The sequence below is a fragment of the Mesoplodon densirostris genome, chromosome 5 (assembly GCF_025265405.1).
Source record: "Mesoplodon densirostris isolate mMesDen1 chromosome 5, mMesDen1 primary haplotype, whole genome shotgun sequence".
In the NCBI taxonomy this organism is placed as follows: domain Eukaryota; kingdom Metazoa; phylum Chordata; class Mammalia; order Artiodactyla; family Ziphiidae; genus Mesoplodon; species Mesoplodon densirostris.
In genome coordinates, this window is record NC_082665.1 from 76,347,226 (window position 1) to 76,364,221 (window position 16,996).

Genomic DNA, 16,996 nt, shown 5'->3' on the forward strand with positions numbered 1-16,996 from the left:
AGAAGCAATCAGGAGCAATTCACAGTACACACCTACAGCGCTCATTTGTTTGAATTCGACTTTTAATAAGTTTGGTAGAGTAAAGCCACACTTCCTTTCTAAAGTGCTTCATAACATGGGGCCGTGGTTACCCCTTACATAAGACAGTGTGTTTGTATTTATTTTTAAACATTGATGCTCCCCAAGCATTTCTTTATCTTATATTTATTTGTGAAGTGGATGTATTCGGGAAGACATTATGGGATGAAAAAAGCCACAGTGTCCATTCATTTATTCATGCACTTATTTACTAAAAAAATAATTACCAGGCTCCTTATGACAGGCTCTTTTGTAGACACAGAGGATGCAGAGATGAGCAATCTCGTCACCGTTTTTTGGTGGCAGTTGAGCATAGATCCAATAAGTTTCCTGGAATGTGTGCAAAAAGTAGCATCACTCCCACCCCTTTCCAGATATTCTCGCTTTCCCCTGAAGAGGAGGTCCCCAGGTGACGTATCCCCAGGAGCCCGGGGTGAGCGACCGGGCCAGGCGGGGAGCCTGGGCTGAGGCCGCCGCCCGCGGGACCCCGCATCCGGGACTCACCCCTGTCCAGGACTCCCTCCCGGCGGGGCGGGGCGGCGCGGCGCGCTCCGCTCCCCGCCGCCTCCTCCACCGGGGCCCCCAGGGGGCGCTCGCGCCCAGGCCTCGGAGCCGGCAGCGCGCGGTCGGCAGGGCGCGCGGGTTTCGTCAGAAGGTGGAGGCTCTCGGCGGAGCCGCGGGCTTCAGCTGCCCGGTCGCGCCCCGTTTCCTCCCTCCCGCTCCGCCCCTCTCTCCGGCGCCCCCACTTCTCTCCCCGAGTGACTGAGGGACGAGCGGCCCCGCCCTCACCACCCGGCATGGAGTCCGGGTCTCCGCGCAGCCCTCACTCCCCGCTCGGCGTCTCTTCCCTCCACGGTCGCTGAGCTGCCCCGGAGCCCGTGCGGAGGTCGGCACGACCCCCTAGGCCGACCGCGGCCCCGCCCACGGCCGCACCACCGCTGCGCTCTGGTTGGACCCCGACGGCCGAAGCCCAGTCCGCCCTCAGGTCCCCGCGCCAGGTAAGTTGGCCCAGACCCTGCTCCGCGTTCCCGGGCTGTGGCCGAAGACCAACTTTTGAGGTACAGGGGCTCGCTCCCACCCGGCGCTGCTGTTTAGGAAGAGCTGCGCGCAGCGTCTTAGTCCAGGGGAACTTTGTTCCCTCCTCTCGCCCCTGCCCTCCGCCCGGCTAGCTCGGGCTGGCGGGGGTGGAGAGGGGGCCGACCTGCCAGTCCTGAGCTGAATGGGGAGGGGAGGCGCAGAGTCCCGGCTGGGGTCGCAGCATCCCTCCTCCTGACGGCGGGGAAGCGAGGAGGGAGCGGGAGCTGTGCGGGGTCCCGGGGCTGGACCGCCGCGGTGAGACTCAACCTCTCAGCTTCCTAACCTCCCCTCCCCCCTCCCCCCCTCAATAGGTTCCAATACTATTTAACTGCATCTTGGGCTGTCTAGCTTAAAACTCATCCATAGGCTCGTAGGTTCCTTGATTCAGCCAAGTCCCTCTGCGCTCCTTCCTCTATTAGATAAAGTACCACGGAGAGGGGACGGGGATGGGACTGGAGGGACCCCTGAAGCGCTGGCCACAGCCGACTAAAGTGGTCAGGACCGCGCTATCACAGATGCCCAAGGACCCTTAGGGTGGAATTGAGGGGGACAGTTAGGAGGTGGTCCTTGCGGCGTCTAGTGAGTATTGACCACCGTCGGGTGGGGAGCAAGCTGACCCCTGAGAGGTACTGTTAGGAAGATCCGTTTATCCTTCGCCTTGAAGGACGTGGGTGGGCTTTAAGGCTCCGGTCCCCCCTGCCCTCCCCACCCCCCCGCAGGTCCCACCGCGCCTCCGGCGGCCTTGCAATCCTGGCTTCCAGTCCCAAAACTTGCCAGGCTCTGGGAAGAATCCTGGCTGCAGAGATGGTCCCTGGGGGCTCGAGCTTAAGACGAGCTGCCCCTGGGGCTCCGGAGGTGGAGAGAGGAAGGGTGAATGGAGTAGTGGGGTGGGGTAGGGAGATTTTGAGTGAGAAACACCCTCCATCCCCACTCCCTGCCCCCTGCAACTGACCCACTGATGCCATAGGATTTCAGTGCCTTTGGGAGGAGCTGCCTCTGCTTCTTTACTCCTGTGTTCAAAACGATGCAAAACCAACTCTTCCTCTGGCTGCTTTGCCAGGATTTTTAAAGCACTACTGTGGTTGTTCTTGGCTCACTTGGTTTTAGGTTCCCTAAACAGCAGTTTTGAGCTGTCCAAGTATTTAAAAGTGCTCTCCTTAAACTGCTACTGAACACTACTCTTTTGGAAAAGCTGCTTTCACTTCAGAGGAGATATTCTCTTCTCCCCATTCCTTCCTTCTACTGCCCTCTTAACAATCCCTGTTCTCAAAGACGTTTGTGTTTTATTTTTTGCTTTATGTCAAAATGCACTCCCCCTCCCCCAAAAAACTTTCCTAGTACACAGGTGTTTCAAATCCATGCCAATGTTTTGTAGTTAGTATACACTGGTTAAGCTGCATAGCAATCCCCCCAAAAGCCAGAGACAAGCAACAACTTCACTTACTTCATTTGATGCCCTTCAAGTTTAGGAAGGTCCCATTTTTATTACCCAGCAGATAAGACAGAGCTCTGGATGGCTGTGGCTGTGATTAGATAACTTCTGATGTTTTCATTTCCCTTACTGAGCTCCTGCTTCTAGGTTAAATTCATTTTATTGCCGGTCCATTTTTAAAGAAAGACTCACAAAGTCACTCTAACAGATCAGGGGTCTGAGCTCAGAGTAGGTCAAAAGTACTCACATGTAGGGAGGTGGATAAAAATAGAAGGAGGGTTGGCGAGTACAGCCAGGACACCTGTGTTAATCCTGTGTACTAATGAAGGCCAGAATCTTCTCATTTATCTCTGGTGGGAAGTTCTGATGGTTTCACAGGATCAAACTCAAACCACATCAAAACTAGGTGATTTCCCCTGAGTGTTACATAAAAGGAAGTATCCCTCCATAGTAGGAGTGGCTGTTGAATCCTGGGCTGTTTTTAATGGTTCAGTGAGAAGAGCTTGCCTATGATAGAACCAAAGGTCTCCTAACATGTTACCGTGTGAAAATGCTCATGGACATCAAACCTATACCATTCCTGTGAGTGCTCATCCCAGCATAATTTATTGGGAGCAGTGACCTTCCCAGCATGAGACAAGCACTTTGCTACAGCTTCTGAATATTTCTTTAAAAATAGCTGCTCTGAGATTTGTGAGTTGTTTTTTTAATTGTACTTAGAAGACTTCTGTTTATCTTCAGGTCTCTGGTAGCAGCATGGCATTTTGCTTGAATCCATGGTTTGTCTTAAGGAGACCCTGCTTTTGGAGGTTTTGATTAAAAAGTGCCTTGTACTACAGGGTTTCTTGATCTGCACGTGGACTTCTGATTTTAAAATACTGCATTTCAGTTAGTAGGAAGCAAAGATGTTATCTGTTTCCAGAGAAGTTTTATGTAGTATTCCAAAAAATAAAGGCTTTGATTCTTCGCTTCATCAGATGATTTGAGTCCACCATCATGACTGAAAACCTTTAGATTATACTAACCAGAAGGAATAATCACAAAGGGAAAAAATGGGTTAATGGTGGAATCTTTATTCTCATCTGCATTTGAATCTTTTGGAACCCAGCTGAATGTATTTATATGGTTTGTACCATGCATTTATCTGTCTTCTCTTTACAAATTTTCTGAAATATGATAAAGGCCTGGACCTCTATGGCCACCCTTATTCACGTAAAGAAAGGATTTTTCCATGGAGGGTACACATGTTGGAGATGAGTAGTTAGTATTGTGTATAATCAACGGCTCCCACTGTCAGAGGGGTCTCAACCCAGAACAAAGAAGGAGAAGAGTACTCTGATGGTACCAGACCCAGTGATTGGGAGAAAGTCTCTATACCAGTTGGGAAAGTCACTTCATGAATCTTTGTATTTTTTCATCAGAGATGTGACCAGAGAATCTGTATTTCATGCATTTTGAAGGGGCTGAATTTATTCTCTATATTTACTTTTTTTGGTCATGTTAATATTTTAAAAAACAAGCAAACAAAAGCCCCTTTGGATCCCTGCAGTAACTGAAAGTCATATTTCCTTGGCAACAGGAGCTAGTACACTGGAATCACAAAATATCAAGCCAGAAAATTTTAAGTGCACTTAAAATAAAATGTCAAATGGTTCAAGACCATCCTATAGTGCATTAGAACTGACCTGCCAGCATATGATAATAAAGTTCCCTTTAACTTTGCCTTTTTCTTGATTGAATGTAGATGGTAAAGACAGATTACAGAACTTTAGTTTTAGGATGTCCTAAAAATTCTAGAATGGTTTTTCTTTTGAGGGAAGCATGTTATTAAAATCAAGGGTGTTGGAGTGACACATCCTTTCTTTGAGTGAGGTGTTCTTGTGGAGGTTGGCGATAAGTCCAAAATCAAGCTCAATCAATGAGTCAGGCAAGATGTGCTGTCTTTTCTATGCTATTTGAAATGGACAATATAGAGTAGAACCTCAATCGTCATTAAATTCAGCCAATCTACTAAAACTTGTGACTGCAGTGTAAAAACATAGTAATGCCTACATATACTTTCAGTCTTTTCTGTACTAGAAATCTCATTTATGTGGGAGCTTTCTGTTTAGTCTATGAACTACTAAATAGTCAATATATATGACATATAGTATATGTTTTCCCTAAGTTAGCAAATGCTGGGAAGTCCTTTCTTTGGCTGCTGTATTCTTGGGAAAGCATCTTGAGAACCACTAGCTTTTAACTCAGTAAACATTGAAGGCCTGAAGGCAAGTCTTGGAAAGTGGAAGGCGATAAGGATGACTTATTTGGGAAGGTTCATCCTTGTCCTATGATTTTGGTGCACTCCTAGGTGTGGGGGAACCCATCTAAGCTGGGCTGTGGTGGGCTCATGTCTAAACTGTGAACAACAATTTTATCACTTTGACTCTTAGACGCTCAGAACCACAGCCCTCTTGATTACTCCTCTCACTAAGAAACTCAGGTTCCCTGGAGATAATTGCTGTGGTGGCACCATGGGCACTGATGATCTTGAGTGAGTAGGGGATGATGGTGAGGAGGGGGGCTCCCACCTTCACTGGGAGGAGCAGGCTTGAGTCTTATTATTTTGCTCTCTCGGAGCCAGTGCAATATTTACCCGATAGATGTGATTAAATTTGTACAAAGTCATTGTCTGCAGCCATCCCTGTTAATGTGCATGTTTTGTGAAGAAGAACTCATGCACAGTCCTAGCTTTCTATTTTAAATGTCACAATTGAGTCAATAAAGTAAACAGATTTTATGTGTATCCAGTTAAGGAATCCACAGGAGAATTCCTTTATTCTGTCTTAAATTAAGGGTCCATTCAAAAAGCACAAACTTTCTAAAATGTTTCTTTTCCATCTCTGGCTCAAAATATCATATTGATAACTTTCTTCTGACTTTGAAAACTAGAACTGCTTCTCCTTGGAAACATCAGTAGAGAAATACAGTATTTCAGGTTAATTCTAGAAGCAGCCTTATCAGGCTTAAGGTGTATTGACTAAAAGACGTTCCTTATGCAGGAGATCCTAAACCTCTGTAGGGCACTTAAAGGAGGAACAAAATCAGGCTGGCGGGTGCCCAAGGCAAGTGCAGCCCCCCGCCCCACCTCCCCGAACTGGGTAGGGAGGCAGGAAGGGCTGAGAGTTGGCGTTAGAGCGGACAGCCGCTAGAGGGCGCCGGAGCACCAGCGGAGTCCTCGTGCAGCTCCCAGGCCAGTCCTCCAGGCTTGGAGCTGGGGTTGGCAGAACCCCAAGGAGGTGCCCAGAGAGGAAGGGCTGGTTACCGAGCGCCTCTGACTCAAACTGCCTTGCTTCAGAGAGGGGACAGAGATCCGCCTTCAGCATCGGATGGGGCACTTCCAACCTTGTCGGGTGGCCCCGTGACTGGACACCTGACATGCTGTCTGCAGTCTCACAGCCCTTTGATTCTCCGGAGGCAGGACTCTGGACCCAGAAATACCTGGCTTGAATCTTGGGCTTGCAGTTTGAAAGGTGCAGGCCTGTGTGAGTGTTGGCCTCTGGAAGACGAGGCTTGAGGTGGTGAATGGGGGGAGTGTAAAAGTGGTATTTTGGTGGGCAGGCTGTGCTTATCCCTGTGCCCCTTCTCTCAAGAGTTCTACCTAAACTTCCTTCTTCCCTTCCCATTTGAGCCTCTTCCTCCTGGCCCCACACCCTTCCCCTCAGCAGAAGGGCCTCACTTATCCATTTGTTGAACAATCACTGATCACAGCCTTTATGCCCAAAGCTGAGTTAGGCACTGGGATCAATGTGGAGTTCTCATGTTTCAAAGTTGCAGCTTGAGGGGCAGATGGAGAATATGAGAGAGAGATGAACAAACCATGTGGGTTGAGAGATACCGAGATACTGGCTTTGTCTAAGAGACCCTGGGAAATGATCTCTCAAGTTTTTTAGACTCAATTTTTTCATCACCCTGTATTTCAAGGAATCGGGTCTGTGGAGGGAGGAAAAAGGGGAGGGGTCTCACTCAGCATGTACTTTGGCTTATATGTATATTTAACTGTGCTATTGGAGGTTCTGAAGTCCAATCAACTTGTACTACTGCCCTCTATGTGTTAATTTCATCAATATCATAAGATAAATGCCTATATAGTTGACTTAATTCCATTTTAACAGGAAAATGATTTTTAAAGGAAACATAATAGAAATATAACAACAAAACCCTTACCTCTAAAGGTTGGGTCTGGAAGAACCTAAATCAAGAGTCTGTTTTTAAAATATTGAAAGATCTAGTCAATACAAATATCAACAAAAATGAAAAATAATAAGGGCAGCAGAATGGTTAAAAGAAATGCTTTATCTTTATCAATAAAGTGGCAAAAAAGTGCTTAATTTATTTATTTTTATTTATTTTTTTATTAGTTTCTGCTTTATAACAAAGTGAATCAGTCATACATATACATCTGTTCCCACATCCCTCCCCTCTTGCGTCTCCCACCCTCCCTATCCCACCCCTCCAGGCGGTCACAAAGCACTGAGCTGATCTCCCTGTGCTATGCAGCTGCTTCCCACTATCTATCTACCTTACGTATGGTAGTGTATATATGTCCATGCCTCTCTTTCGCTTTGTCACAGCTTACCCTTCCCCCTCCCCATATCCTCAAGTCCATTCTCAAGTAGGTCTGTGTCTTTATTCCTGTTTTACCCCTAGGTTCTTCATAACATTGTTTTCTTATATTCCATATATATGTGTTAGCATACGGTATTTGTCTTTCTCTCTCTGACTTACTTCACTCTGTATGACAGACTCTAGGTCTATCCACCTCATTACAAATAGCTCAGTTTCGTTTCTTTTTACGGCTGAGTAATATTCCATTGCATATATGTGCCACATCTTCTTTATCCATTCATCCGATGATGGACACTTAGGTTGTTTCCATCTCTGGGCTATTGTGAATAGAGCTGCAATGAACATTTTGGTACATGTCTCTTTTTGAATTATGGTTTTCTCAGGGTATATGCCTACTAATGGGATTGCTGGGTCATATGGTAGTTCTATTTGTAGTTTTTTAAGGAACCTCCATACTGTTCTCCATAGTGGCTGTACGAATTCACATTCCCACCAGCAGTGCAAGAGTGTTCCCTTTTCTCCACACCCTCTCCAGCATTTATTGTTTCTAGATTTCTTGATGATGGCCATTCTGACTGGTGTGAGATGATATCTCATTGTAGTTTTGATTTGCATTTCTCTAATGATTAATGATGTTGAGCATTCTTTCATGTGTTTGTTGGCAGTCTGTATATCTTCTTTGGAGAAATGCCTATTTAAGTCTTCTGCCCATTTTTGGATTGGGTTGTTTGTTTTTTTGCTATTGAGCTGCATGAGCTGCTTATAAATTTTGAAGATTAATCCTTTGTCAGTTGCTTCATTTGCAAATATTTTCTCCCATTCTGAGGGTTGTCTTTTGGTCTTGTTTATGGTTTCCTTTGCTGTGCAAAAGCTTTGAAGTTTCATTAGGTCCCATTTGTTTATCTTTGTTTTTATTTCCATTTCTCTAGGAGGTGGGTCCAAAAGGATCTTGCTGTGATTTATGTCATAGAGTGTTCTGCCTATGTTTTCCTCCAAGAGTTTGATAGTTTCTGGCCTTACATTTAGGTCTTTAATCCATTTTGAGCTTATTTTTGTGTATGCTGTTAGGGAATGATCTAATCTCATACTTTTACATGTCCCTGTCCAGTTTTCCCAGCACCACTTATTGAAGAGGCTGTCCTTTCTCCACTGTACATTCCTGCCTCCTTTATCAAAGATAAGTTGACCATATGTGTGTGGGTTTATCTCTGGGCTTTCTATCCTGTTCCATTGATCTAGCTTTATGTTTCTGTGCCAGTACCACACTGTCTTGATTACTGTAGCTTTGTAGTATAGTCTGAAGTCAGGGAGCCTGATTCCTACAGCTCTGTTTTTCGTTCTCAAGATTGCTTTGGCTATTCGGGGTCTTCTGTTTTTGCAAACAAATTGTGAAATTTTTTGTTCTAGTTCTGTGAAAAATGCCAGTGGTAGTTTGATAGGGATTGCATTGAATCTGTAGATTGCTTTGGGTAGTAGAGTCATTTTCACAATGTTGATTCTTCCAATCCAAGAACATGGTATATCTCTCCATCTCTTTGTATCATCTTTAATTTCTTTCATCAGTGTCTTATAATTTTCTGCATACAGGTCTTTTGTCTCCTTAGGTAAGTTTATTTCTAGATATTTTATTCTTTTTGTTGCAATGGTAAATGGGAGTGTTTTCTTGATTTCATTTTCAGTTTTTTCATCATTAGTGTAGAGGAATGCCAGAGATTTCTGTGAATTAATTTTGTATCCTGCTACTTTACCAAATTCATTGATTAGCTCTAGTAGTTTTCTGGTAGCATCTTTAGGATTCTCTATGTATAGTATCATGTCATCTGCAAACAGTGACAGGTTTACTTCTTCTTTTCCAATTTGGATTCCTTTTATTTCCTTTTCTTCTCTGATTGCTGTGGCTAAAACTTCCAAAACTATGTTGAATAAGAGTGGTGAGAGTGGGCAGCCTTGTCTTGTTCCTGATCTTAGTGGAAATGGTTTCAGTTTTTCACCATTGAGGACGATGTTGGCTGTGGGTTTGTCATATATGGGCTTTATTATGTTGAGGAAAGTTCCCTCTATGCCTACTTTCTGCAGGATTTTTATCATAAATGGGTGTTGAATTTTGTTGAAAGCTTTCTCTGCATCTATTGAGATGATCATATGGTTTTTCTTCTTCAGTTTGTTAATATGGTGTATCACATTTGATTTGCGTATATTGAAGAATCCTTGCATTCCTTCAATAAACCCCACTTGATCATGGTGTATGATCCTTTTAATGTGCTGTTGGATTCTGTTTGCTAGTGTTTTGTTGAGGATTTTTGCATCTATGTTCATCAGTGATATTGGCCTGTAGTTTTGTTTCTTTGTGACATCCTTGCCTGGTTTTGGTATCAAGGTGATGGTGGCCTCGTAGAATGAGTTTGGGAGTGTTCCTTCCTCTGATATTGTTTGGAAGAGTTTGAGAAAGATGGGTGTTAGCTCTTCTCTAAATGTTTGATAGAATTCGCCTGTGAAGCCATCTGGTCCTGGTCTTTTGTTTGTTGGAAGATTTTTAATCACAGTTTCCATTTCAGTGCTTGTGATTGGTCTATTCATATTTTCTATTTCTTCCTGAGTCAGTCTTGGCAGGTTGTGCATTTCTAAGAATTTGTCCATTTCTTCCAGGTTGTCCATTTTATTGGCATAGAGTTGCTTGTAGTAATCTCTCATGATCTTTTGTATTTCTGCAGTGTCAGTTGTTACTTCTCCCTTTTCATTTCTAATTCTATTGATTTGAGTCTTCTCCCTTTTTTTCTTGATGAGTCTGGCTAATGGTTTATCAATTTTGTTTATCTTCTCAAAGAACCAGCTTTTAGTTTGGTTGATCTTTGCTATCGTTTCCTTCATTTCTTTTTCATTTATTTCTGATCTGATCTTTATGATTTCTTTCCTTCTGCTAACTTTGGGGGTTTTTTGTTCTTCTTTCTCTAATTGCTTTAGGTGCAGGGTCAAGTTGTTTACTCGAGATGTTTCCTGTTTCTTAAGGTGGGATTGTATTGCTGTAAACCTCCCCCTTAGAAATGCTTTTGCTGCGTCCCATAGGTTGTGGGTCGTCGTGTCTCCATTGTCATTTGTTTCTAGGTATGTTTTTATTTCCTCTTTGATTTCTTCAGTGATAACTTCGTTACTGAGTAGTGTATTATTTAGCCTCCATGTGTTTGTATTTTTTACAGCTCTTTTCCTGTAATTGATATCTAGTCTCATAGCATTGTGGTCGGAAAAGATACTTGTTACAATTTCAATTTTCTTAAATTTACCAAGGCTTGATTTGTGACCCAAGATATGATCTATCCTGGAGAATGTTCCATGAGCACTTGAGAAAAATGTGTATTCTGTTGTTTTTGGATGGAATGTCCTATAAATATCAATTAAGTCCATCTTGTTTAATGTATCATTTAAAGCTTGTGTTTCCTTATTTATTTTCATTTTGGATGATCTGTCCATTGGTGAAAGTGGGGTGTTAAAGTCCCCTACTATGAGTGTGTTACTGTCGATTTCCCCTTTTATGGCTGTTAGTATTTGCCTTATGTATTGAGGTGCTCCTATGTTGGGTGCATAAATATTTTCAATTGTTATATCTTCTTCTTGGATCGATTCCTTTATCATTACGTAGTGTCCTTCTTTGTCTCTTCTAGTAGTCTTTATTTTAAAGTCTATTTTGTCTGATATGAGAATTGCTACTCCAGCATTCTTTTGATTTCCATTTGCTTGAAATATCTTTTTCCATCCCCTTACTTTCAATCTGTATGTGTCTCTAGGTCTGAAGTGGGTCTCTTGTAGACAGCATATATATGGGTCTTGTTTTTGTATCCATTCAGCCAATCTGTGTCTTTTGGTGGAGCATTTAGTCCATTTACATTTAAGGTAATTATTGATATGTATGTTCTTATTCCCATTTCCTTAATTGTTTCAGGTTCGTTATTGTAGGTATATTCCTTCTGTTGTGTTCCTTGCCTAGAGAAGTTCCTTTAGCATTTGTTGTAAATCTGGTTTGGTGGTGCTGAACTCTCTCAGCTTTTGCTTGTCTGTAAACGTTTTAATTTCTCCATCAAATCTGAATGAGATCCTTGCTGGGTAGAGTAATCTTGGTTGCAGGTTTTTCTCCTTCATCACTTTAATTATGTCCTGCCACTCCCTTCTGGCTTGTAGAGTTTCTGCTGAGCGATCAGCTGTTAACCTGATGGGGATTCCCTTGTGTGTTATTTGTTGTTTTTCCCTTGCTGCTTTTAATATGATTTCTTTGTGTTTAATTTTTGACAGTTTGATTAATATGTGTCTTGGCATATTTCTCCTTGGATTTATTCTGTATGGGACTCTCTGTGCCTCCTGGACTTAATTAACTGTTTCCTTTCCTATATTAGGGAAGTTTTCAACTGTAATCTCTTCAAATATTTTCTCAGTCCCTTTCTTTTTCTCTTCTTCTTCTGGAACTCCTATAATTCAAATGTTGGTGCATTTAATGTTGTCCCAGAGTTCTCTGAGACTGTCCTCTGTTCTTTTCATTCTTTTTTCTTTATTTTGCTCTGCAGCAGTTATTTCCACTATTTTATCTTCCACCTCACTTATCCGTTCTTCTGCCTCAGTTATTCTGCTATTGATCCCATCTAGAGTATTTTTCATTTCATTTATTGTGTTTTTAATCGATGCTTGATTCATCTTTAGTTCTTCTAAGTCCTTGTTAACTGTTTCTTGCATTTTGTCTATTGTATTTCCAAGATTTTGGATCTTGGAAATAGAATCTTGGATCATCTTTACTATCATTTTTCTGAATTCTTTTTCAGGTAGACTGCCTATTACCTCTTCATTTGTTAGGTCTGGTAGGTTTTTATCTTGCTCCTTCACCTGCTGTGTGTTTTTCTGTCTTCTCATTTTGCTTACTGTGTTTGTGGTCTCCTTTTTGCAGGCTGCAGATTCATAGTTCCCGTTGTTTTTGGTGTCTGTTCCCAGTGGCTAAGGTTGTTTCAGTAGGTTGTGTAGGCTTCCTGGTGGGGGGGACTAGTGCCTGTGTTCTGGTGGTTGAGGCTCGATCTTGTCTTTCTGGTGGACAGGTCCACGTCTGGTGGTGTGTTTTGGGGTGTCTGTGGACTTATTATATTTTTAGGCAGCCTCTCTGCTAATGGGTGGGGTTGTGTTCCTGTCCTGCTAGTTGCTTGGCATAGGGTGACCAGTACTGTAGCTTGCTGGTTGTTGACTGAAGCTGGGTGCTGGTGTTGAGATGGAGATCTCTGGGAGATTTTCGCTGCTTGATATTATGTGGAGCTGGGAGGTCTCTTGTGGACCCGTGTCCTGAAATTGGCTCTCCTACTTCAGAGGCACAGCACTGACTCCTGGCTGCAGCACCAAGAGCCTTTCATCTACCTGGCTCAGAATAAAAGGGAGAAAACATAGAAAGAAAGAATTAGTAGAAGAAAGAAAGAGAGAGGGAAGGAAGGAAGGAAGGAAGAAAGAAAAAAAGGAGAGAGGGAGGGAGGGAGGAAGGACGGAAAGAAAGAAAGGAAGAAAGGAAGGAGGGAGGGAGGAAGGACAGAAAGAAAGAAAGAAAGACAGGAGGGAGGGAGGAAGGAAAGAAAGAGAGAAAGAAAGAAAGGAGCGGAGGGAGGGAGGAAGGGAAGGTAGGAAAAAAAGAAAGAGAGAATATAAAGTAAAATAGAATAAAGTATAAAATATAGTAGCGTTATTAAAAATAAAAAAGTAATTATTGAAAAAAAAACAGATGGATAGAACCCTGGGACCTATGGTGGAAGCAAAGCTATGCAGAGAAAATCTCACACAGAAACATACACATACATATTCACAAAAATAGAACAGGGGGAAAAAATCGAAAATCTTGCTCTCAAAGCCCACCTCCTTAATTTGGGATAATTCGTTGTAAAAAGAGGAAAAGGGGAAAAAATCTTAAATCTTGTCCTCAAAGTCCACCTCCTCAATTTGGGATGATTCGCTGTCCATTCATGCACTCCACAGACACAGGGCACATCAAGCGGACTGTGGAGCTTTAATCCGCTGCCTCCGAGGCTCCATAGAGAGATTTCCCTGTCTCTTCTCTGCTCTCACAGCTCCCGGGTCTCAGCCTTGGACCTGGCCCCGCCTCTGCGCGTAGGTCACCGGAGGGCGTCCGTTCTTCGCTCAGACAGGACGGGTTTAAAGGAGCCGCTGATTCGGGGGCTCTGGCTCACTCAGGCCGAGGGGAGGGAGGGGCACGCAGTGTGGGGCGGGCCTGCGGTGGCAGAGGCTACCGTGACGTTGCACCAGCCTGAGGCGCTCCGTGCGCTTTCCCGGGGAAGCTGTCCCTGGGTCCCGGGACCCTGGCAGTGGCGGGCTGCACAGGCTCCCTGGAAGGCGGGGTGGACAGTGACCTGCACTCGCACACAGCCCTCGTGGCGGCGGCAGCAGCAGCCCCAGCGTCCCATACCCGTTTCCGGGGTCCGTGCCTTTAGCCGTGGCTGGCGCCCGTCTCTGGAGCTTCTTTAATCAGCGCTCTTAATGCCCTCTCCTCGCGCCCCAGGAAACAAAAGGGAAGAAAAAGTCTCCTGCCTCTTCAGCAGCTCCAGACTTTTTCCCCGGACTCCCTCTGGGCTAGCCGTGGTGCACTAACCCCTTCAGGCTCTCTTCCTGCCGCCAGCCCCAGTCCTCTCCCTGTGCTCCGACTGAAACCCGATACCCGAACCTCAGCTCCCAGCCCCGCCCGACCCGGCGGCCGAGCAGACAAGCCTCTCGGGCTGGTGTGTGCCTGAGGGCACAGATCCTCTGTGCGGGAATCTCTCCGCTTTGCCCGCCACACCCCTGTTGCTGTGCTCTCCTCCGCTACTCCAAAGCTTCCCCCTCCGCCACCCGCAGTCTCTGCCCGCGAAGGGGCTTCTAGTGTGTGGAAACCTTTCCTCCTTCACGGCTCCCTCTCACTGGTGCAGGTCCCGTCCCTATCCTTTTGTCTCTGTTTATTCTTTTTTCTTTTGCCCTACCCAGGTATGTGGGGAGTTTCTTGCCTTTTGGGGGGTCTGAGGTCTTCTGTCAGCGTTCAGTAGGTGTTCTGTAGGAGTTGTTCCACGTGTAGATGAATTTCTGATGTATCTGTGGGGAGGAAGGTGATCTCCGCGTCTTACTCTTCTGCCATCTTCCTCCGTCCAGTGCTTAATTTATTAGTAGGCACTAGGGGCAGAGGATGCCTAATTTGATGTCTTTGTTATATTTGTGCAGTTATTTCAACAAGTAACTTAAAGACAAAGTGGAAACACAAGGAGGTTAGTGCCTGAGATGGCCACCCTGGGCCAAGTGAGTTAAGTTTACCTGGCCAGGTAGACCGCAGAGCTCCTGAGGAGCCAATGTTGTAATTCTTCTGCTGGGTACCCCCTTAGGTTCTGTGACTTGATTGATTGTGAATCATGTTGGGGGAAAGGCCTGAACAGAGGAAAAGGGTGGAAACAGTTGATTTGGGGAGGAGCTAACAACATTCATCACAGCTCATGGCCTGATTGAATTTTAAAGAGATAGGAAAACAAATGCTTCCTATGGAATCAGATAATGTGAGGGCTGAACAATCCCATAAAATTAGGAACACCCCTTCCCATTTTCCAGATGAGGAAACAGAGGCCCAGCAAGCTGAAATCCCTCACCCAAGCTGCACCCATCTCCACTCCCCACTACGTGCTTTACAAGAGCAGGACTCTTCCCGTCTTGTTCACTGCTGAACCCCAAACAGGGCCAGGCATCTGGCAGCTGCTCCAGAAATTTTGGTTGACTCCATGAACAATGCTATTTCTTTCTTTCTCACTCTTACTCAGGATTGTGCCAATAAACCACTAGACTGCAATATAATTTGATAAAGGTAAGTGTTTATTGAGTTTTGTTATGATAAGGGCTTAGCCTTTGAAGGTAAACAGACTAGGATTACATCCTGGTTCTGCCACTCAATAGCTGTTTGGCTTTGGGAAAATTACTGAAACTCTCTGAGTTTTATTTCCTCGTTTGTAAAAATGGGGATAAAACTGTATAAGGCAGATACCTTCAAGATGGTGGAGGAGTAAGACGTGGAGATCACATTCCTCCCCCCAAATACATCAGAAATATATCTACATGTGGAACAACTCCTACAGAACACCTACTGAGCACTGGCAGAAGACCTCAGACTTCTCAAAAGGCAAGAAACTCCCCACGTACCTGCGTAGGGCAAAAGAAAAAAGAAAAAACAGAGACAAAAGAATAGGGACAGGACCTGCACCTCTGGGAGGGAGCTGTGAAGGAGGAAAAGTTGCCACACACTAGGAAGCCCCTTTACTAGCAGAGACGGGGTGTGGACGAGGGGGAAGCTTCGGAGCCACGGAGGAAAGTGCAGCAACAGGGGTGCAGAGGGCAAAGCGGAGAGATCCCCACGCAGAGGATCAGTGCCAACCAGCACTCACCAGCCCAAGAGGCTTGTCTGCCCACCCACTGGGGTTGGTGGGGGCTGTGAGCTGGGGCTCTGGCTTCGGAGGTCAGATCCCAGGGAGAGGACTGGGGTTGGCTGCATGAACACAGCCTGAAGGGGGCTAGTGCACCACAGCTAACAAGGAGGGAGTCTGGGAAAAAGTCTGGAACTGCCTAAGAGGCAAGAGACCATTGTTTCAGGGTGCAGGAGGAGAACGGATTCAGAGCACTGCCTAAACGAGCTCCAGAGATGGGTGTGAGCCGTGGCTATCAGCACAGACACCAGAGATGGGCATGAAATACTAAGGCTGCTGCTGTAGCCACCAAGAAGCCTGTTGTTAAGTACAGGTCATTATCCCCTCCAAGAAGCCTATGCAGCCCACCACTGCCAGGGTCCCGTGATCCAGGGACAACTTCCCTGGGAGAACACACGGCATGCCTCAGGCTGTTGCAACATCACGCTGGCCTCTGCCACAGAAGAATAACCCTGCATTCCTTACCCCTCTGTACCCCCTGCCTGAGTGAGCCAGAGCCCCCTAATCAGCTGCTTCTTTAACCCCGTCCTGTCTGAACAAAGAAGAGATGCCCTCAGGTGACCTACACGCAGAGGCAAGGCCAAATCCAAAGCTGAACCCTAGGAGCTGTAAGAACAAAGAAGAGAAAGGGACATTTCTCCCAGCAGCCTCAGGAGCAGTGGATTAAATCTCCACAACCAACTTGATGTACCCTGCATCTGTGGAATACCTGAATAGACAATGAATCATCGCAAAATTGAGACAGTGGACTTTGGGAGCAACTGTAGACTTGGGGTTTAGATGCTTTCTGCATCTAATTTGTTTCTGGTTCTGTGTTTATCTTAGTTTAGTATTTAGAGTTTATTGTCATTGGTAGGTTTCTTTATTGATTTGATTACTCTCTTCCTTTTTTAAAATATATATATGTATTTATATATATATATATATATAAACTTTTTGCGAGTGTGTATGTGTATGTTTCTTTGTGTGATTTTGTCTGTATAGCTTTGCTTTTACCATTTGTCCTACAGTGCAGTCTGTCCTTTTTTTGGTTTGTTTTTAGTATAGTTTTTAGCTCTTGTTATCATTGGTGGATTTGTTTTTTGGTTTGGTTGCTCTCTTCTTTCTTTCTTTTTTATTATTTTTTAATTCTTTTTTATTTTTAATAATTATTTTTTATTTTAATTATTTTATTTTATTCTTTCTTTCTTTTTTTTCCTCCCTTTTCTTCTGAGCTGTGTGGCTGACAGGGTTTTGGTGCTCCGGCCGGGTGTCAGGACGGTGCTTCTGAGGTGGGAGAGCCGAGTTCATGACATTGGTCCACCAGAGACCTCCCGGCTCCATGTAATATCAAACAGGGAAAGCT

At 44.8% G+C, this 16,996-nt stretch overlaps 1 protein-coding gene across 1 annotated transcript in view; it reads left to right on the plus strand.

The window, feature by feature from the left end:
• Window positions 1–738: 738 nt before the first annotated feature.
• The window catches only part of CPNE4 (copine 4), a 606,100-nt gene continuing 589,842 nt past the window's right edge, over window positions 739–16,996 (plus strand). Inside the window, exon 1 of the mRNA XM_060099960.1 lies at window positions 739–1,076. The gene's annotated coding sequence lies outside the window, so the exon portion shown is untranslated. The remainder of the gene's footprint in view (window positions 1,077–16,996) is intronic.